Below are 6,758 nucleotides of genomic sequence, written 5' to 3' on the forward strand. Positions count from 1 at the left end.
TGCTTCTCACAACGGGTTAGGTTGTGTGTTGATGCAAGATCGACATGTTATTGCCTATGCATCACGCCAGCTAAAACCGCATGAGAGGAATTATCCGACACATGATTTGGAGCTTGCAGCCATTGTGTTTGCTCTTAAGATCTGGAGACATTATTTGTATGGGGAGAAATGTTACATCTGCACAGATCATAAGAGTTTGAAGTACTTGGGCACCCAGAAAGAGCTGAATTTGAGACAGAGGAGATGGTTAGTGTTGATAAAAGACTATGATTGTCTGATAGACTATCAGCCAAGGAAAGCTAATGTTGTGGCTGATGCCTTAAGTCGCAAGACTATGGCAAGTCTACGGGTTACTCCTTTGTCTTTGGTACATGAGTTAAGATCATTACATGCCAGCTTAGGGATTAGTGATGATGGGCAGACAGCAGTTGCATGGCATGTACAGCCAGTGTTGATTGATTAGATTAGAATGGCTGCTCAGAATGATCAGAAGTATCATAAATTGTTGGAAGAAGTCCAGCAGGGCAAGAAACCAGAATTCTCAATCAGAGATGATGGTCTACTGCTACACCAGGGCAGAATATGTGTTCCTAATGATGTTGAATTGAGGAAGATCATTTTGAAGGAAGCACATGAGTCTCCTTTTGCCATGCACCCTGGTGGCACAAAAATGTATAGAGGGCTAAAGGAGCATTACTGGTGGATGGGTATGAAAAGGAATATGGCAGAGTTTATATCCAAATGCCTAACTTGTCAGCAAGTAAAGGCAGAGCATCAAGTACCCGCTGGGTTGTTACATCCACTACCAGTACCAGAGTGGAAATGGGAGAGAATAACAATGGATTTTGTGATGGGACTTCCGAGGACACAGAAGAGTCATGATGCAGTTTGGGTCATTATTGACAGACTGACTAAATCTGCTCATTTTCTGCCAGTTCGGATGGACTACAGTTTAGAAAGATTGGCCAAGTTATACATCGATGAGATTGTGAGACTGCATGGAGTGCCAGTATCCATTGTATCAGACAGAGATCCTAGGTTCACTTCTAGATTCTGGGGTAGTCTTCAGAGAGCCCTAGGAACTAGATTGAACTTCAAGATCGCATTCCACCCACGCAGCATGGCGATCGAGAGGGTAATTCAGATCTTGGAGGACATGCTACGGGCTTGTGTGATTGAGTTCGAGGGTAGTTGGGATACACACTTGCCTTTGATTGAGTTTGCTTACAACAACAGCTACCAATCAAGCATTGGGATGCCTCCATATGAAGCTTTGTATGGCAGAAAATGTAGAACCCCGTTGTGTTGGGATGACGTGGGTGAAAGAAAGATGATTGGACCCGAAATTGTTCAACAGATCAAGAGAAAATCCGGTGATCGAGATCGACTTAAAGTCGCATCGGATCGTCAAGTCCTACATTGATTTGAAGAGAAGGGATATTGAGTATGCAGTGGGTGAGAAAGTTTTCCTCAAGGTTTCTCCTTGGAAGAGGATTATGAGATTCGGCAGAAAGGGGAAACTAAGTCCTCGTTTTATCGGGCCATATGAGGTTCTGGATAGAGTGGGTCCTTTGGCATATCGGTTGGCACTACCTCCAGAGTTGGAGAAGATACATAATGTCTTCCATGTGTCCATGTTGAGGAGGTACCGATCAGACCCATCTCATGTAGTACCAGTAGAAGAAATTGAAGTGAATCCAGACCTCACACATGAAGAAGAACCCATAAAGATTCTGGCTTATGAGGTAAAGCAGCTACGGAATAAGCAGATACCGTTGGTAAAAGTCTTTGTGGAACCATCATTCTGCCAAGAAGCTACTTGGGAGCGAGAGGAGGACATGAGAAGACAACACCTGACTATTCAGAGATTGATACTGTAAAATTTGAGACGAAATTTATTTAAGGGGGAGAATTGTAACACCCCGTTGTATAGCTGGTATATTTCATCGTTCCTTGACCGGTGTCGGTCGGACAATTAATGGGATTAGGGCCACACTTAAGACAACATGAGAATCCATAAACAAAAATAATTAGTAATGTTTAATTAGTTAACTACAAATAAGAAAAACAGAAAATAAGAGGTTAAACGAGCCGATAGTCACACGATGAGTGACCTCCTCGAACGATCACAAGTCATTTTAAACTCAAATTTGACCGTAAAAAGTGACGCTGCGGTCCTTAGGACCCTTATGAACACAGTGGAAAAGAGAAAATCGCGAAAAAGAGCTGTTAAGTCAGTCAAATAATTAGGTCAGGGAACCGAAAGAAATATTGGATTATTTGCAAACCGGGATGAACCGGCGAGGGGCGATTTGGTCAATTGACCCCGAGAGCTGACTCGACCTAATCACAAATAAAATCGGAGAAAAGAAAATTTGAATCTATAATTAAATTAAAGAACTAATAGAAAAAAATAAATAGAAAAAAAAAGAAAAGAAAGAAGTTAGAAAAGTCAAAGGTGATGTCATAAAAGAATTTATTTAAATGAATTATTAAATTGTGACTTTGTGGTCTTCCATAAGCAAAATAAAAAGAAAAGAAATTGGTTTTTTTTTCTTCTTCATTTCAAATCAACCTTCATCTCCTCTCTCATCTCTCTCTTTTTCTTAACTCTCCATCTCCACAAACTCCATTAAAGCTCAATTTTGAGCTTGTATATCATAAAATTTCACCATAGAAAAATTAGCCACCATAGTTAAAGCTTATCTAGGTAACTTGAGAAGAGGATTGAGCAAGAAAGAAAGAAAGAAAGAAGAACAAAAGTTAGGGTTTTGAAGATTTAAGAAAGGTTAGTGTGTTAACTCATTATATTACTTCTTTAAATGCATATGCAATGGTTGACATGAGCTTAGAAGTTATGAAATGAAATAAAAACATGGGAGAAGGACCAAATTGAAATTTGGGCAGCTTGAGAGGAGTATGATTTACATGAATTTGATGCATTAGAATAAGTTTAAAAGCTTTGATTAGTGAATGGTTAAGGTTAAGTGCAGTAGTTGTGATTTAATGCATGAGATGGAAGAGTTAGGGTTTGAATGTTAGGGTTTTGAGGCAAAATTTTGGAGAAATGCATAAATGATATCTTGGACCTATTGTGAAGTGAAATAATGGTCAATTATGACCAAATAACTTGTGTGGGAATGATAGAAAACTAAACCAAATTCGTAGGTCAATGGTCATCTTCTTTGGCGAGATGACCAAACCCTTTGAAGGACCAAAACTCAAATTTTACAAGTCCAATTGATATGCCACCAATTGGAGATGAAAATAGACATAAAAGAGCACAATTTTCATTAAGGAACCATGACCAAAAACTGACCAAAACTTGGTGAAACAATTGACCAAAATGAATTGATAGCAGGCTGCCACTGCACTAAACTGACCAAATGAACAGTAACTGTTCATTTGGTCATAACTCGAGTTAGACAGGTCAAATTGACCTGAAATTTTACCAGCAATTAGATATGATATAGACCTAAAACTTTCATGAAGAACACCAACCCAAATTAGGCCATTAACTCATTCAAATCATTGAGCAAAGTTAAATTTACTGTATTGAGATTCTGCAGAATTTTCATTGAGCAGCAATGTTTGGATGGTTATAACTCTCTCTAGAAAACTCGGATTTAGGCGATTCTTGAACCGATGGAAACCTAAGACATAGTACAACATTTCATATGAAGAAAGTGAGACCAAATTATAAACTTAACTTGATCAAATTATTAACCAAAGTTGGACCAAAAATCTGCCAGCACCAAAATCTAAGTATGAACAGTACACGTGAAGAGTAAAATTATTTTGGCCATAACTTGAGCTACGAAACTCCGATTGGGGTGATCCAAAAATGAGAATACACTTAAGACAATAAGGAACATTTTCTATGAAGGAAGTTTTATCAAATTCCAACAGTAGACCGACCAATGAAACAGTGCAACTTCAGAGAACCAAAACCGAAAATTGGCAATTTTGCCAAAATGACCTAAGCTTTAAACAAATGACCAAAACCAACAAGTTTGGTGACCAAAATGTGGTATGTGGGTGAAGTTGGAGTTCCCATACCTATTAAGCCTTAGAAAGTCAATAATTTGACTTGAATAGTGCAGTGAATAGTAACCCGAAACACAAAATTTCGAGAACGTCGAATTTAACACGTTAGAGCTAGGTAAATGTGAAGTTAAGTTTATTTTTGATTTATTTTAAGTTTTAGTACTGAAACATTGGAAAATTTCGTGTTTTAGTGGAAAAGAATACCGGGACAGAACCCGAGGAGTCGAGTCAAGGCCAACAGGCGACTCGTTTGAGGTTTGTGCACAACATATACTTTTATAATCATCTTTTGCATATCGTTTTGAATAATATGAAATATTGGATTATGGCATTCTTATGATGTTTGATCTAAATTGTTGAAAGTTATTATGTATATTTGAAAAGACAATGTTTAGCAAATTGTTAAGATAAGTTTTGAAACCACAGTGTCATGACCACATATTTGAACACCTCACTAGCACGACTAGTGGGGGTAATTAGTTTCGAATTTTGATTCCTTCTCTGGAGAAGTGTTGAGGTGTGCCAGTAGAAGAGGATGTGAATGGATATCCATATATTTGAGCTAGCTAGCCTTGTGATATGATTTCTCTTTAGCCTTTGGCTATCGAGATTCATTTGATTTCTCTTTAGCCTCTGGCTATTGAGATTCTATTTGTTTCGAATGGCGTGATCTAACTGTGGGTTTTATGAAATATGTTTTGATACTTTGAAATGAACTTGGTTTACATGTAAAATCTTACAATGCATGATTGTATTTAATTTTCATGTTTAGCCAAATTTTTGAATGAATGTGCTTTAAGTTTTTCATAAAGATTATTTTAGTATATTGTGTACTACTGAGTCCTAGTACTCAACGATAGCTTTTATTGCTGTCGCAGATACAGAGACTAGAGGAGCAGCAGACTGAGCTGCTGAGGTATGAGAAGCTACCAGCCTAAAGTTTTCGGGTATAATTTATACCCTAACTGTAAATATTTCTTTTGATGTATATATTGCACATAAATGTATGGACATGTACATGGGTCTTGAGCAGCTTGTACAAAGTTTGTATAAAAGTTGTAATAAATTTTAATTTGGACTTTTTGAATGTAAATTTTAGTATGATGAATATATAAATTGTTTATCTTGAATGGAATATGAATAAATGATATTAATGGACAGTATTTTGAGAATTTTTGAACTTGTGAATTTTGAGAAATTGGTTGAGATTGAGTATGAATTTGAAGCAGTGGTTAGATAATTATTGGAAGTGCTTTTATTTCAGGTATTTGAAGAACGGTTTTCTCAAAATACAGAGGAAACTCTGTCAAAATTTTTATAAGATTTGCGGAAAACTAAAATGGCCAAAAATATTAATTAGTTTTAATTTCAACTAAATGTTTTAAATACTTATTAGAAATGCTCACCACTAGTCAAAGATAAGAAAATTGTTTTAAAATCCCTTGTAGGGTACTTAATGAGTTATCGGTAGGTGAAGTTCGGTAGTTCATTAGGTATTCTACGGGATCATGTTATGCCTTACAGAGGGGTAAGGTGTGATAAAAAATCTTCTGGCAGCTTGGCGCACATATCAGCAGTGAGGAGACCGTTAATTCAGGAAGTACACGAGTTGATGGATCAAGGCCTGATCTTGGATGTTTCAGATGAGGGGTTATTATTGGCCCATTTTTCAGTAAAACTAGACCTGCGAGATAGAATCAGAGTTTCTTAGCACAGGGACTCGCAATTGATGAAGATTATAGAATGAGTACAGCAGGGTGAAGGATGTGAATTTGGATTTGCAAATGATGGTGCTCTTATACAAGGTTCCAGGATATGTGTGCTCGACGTGGACAACCTCAAAAATGAGATCATGCAAGGGGCACACTATACACCTTACAATGTCCACCTAGGCTCCACCAAGATTTACCATGATGTGAAAGATAACTACTGATGAAATGGTATGAAAAGAGACATAGCAAACTTTGTGTTTAAGTGCTTAACTTGTCAAAAGATGAAGTTTGAACACCGGAGGCCATCAGGGAAGCTGCAAGAGCTCCCTATCCTGGAATGAAAGTGGGAAGTGATCACGATGGATTTTGTAATTGGGTTGCCTAGTACCACGCAGGGATATGATTCGATATGGGTAATTGTAGATCATCTGACTAAAACAGCTCATTTCTTGCCTGTGAGAACCACCTATTATGTTGCACAATATGCCAGCTCTATGTTCGAGAAATAGTTAGATTGCACGGAGTTCTTGCTTCCATAATATTTGATAGAGGGTCGTAGTTCACTTCTCAATTTTGGAGAAAGCTACAGGAGGCACTTGGCACACAGTTAAACTTCAGTACCTCCTTGCATCCTCATACAGACGGGCAGTCCGAAAGGATAATTCAGACACTGGAGGATATGCTTCATATGTGTGTCCTAGATTTTGGAGGTTAATGGGATGATCAGCTACCCTTGGTGGAGTTTGCCTACAATAACAGTTATCATTCCAGTATTGGAATGGCACCCTATGAGGCATTATATGGCAGAAAGTGTAGATCTTCGTTGTGCTGGATGGAAATGGGAGAAGCAAAGGTGCATGATGTAGACCTAGTGCAATACACTACTAAGATGGTTCCTTTAATCAGGGAATGATTGAAAATGGCTTTCAGCAGGCAGAAGAGTTATGTAGATCGCAGACGGAGGGATGTAGAGTTTGCAGTAGGTGATTACGTATTTCT

Source organism: Hevea brasiliensis, chromosome 1 (genome assembly GCF_030052815.1).
Source record: "Hevea brasiliensis isolate MT/VB/25A 57/8 chromosome 1, ASM3005281v1, whole genome shotgun sequence".
Taxonomy (NCBI): domain Eukaryota; kingdom Viridiplantae; phylum Streptophyta; class Magnoliopsida; order Malpighiales; family Euphorbiaceae; genus Hevea; species Hevea brasiliensis.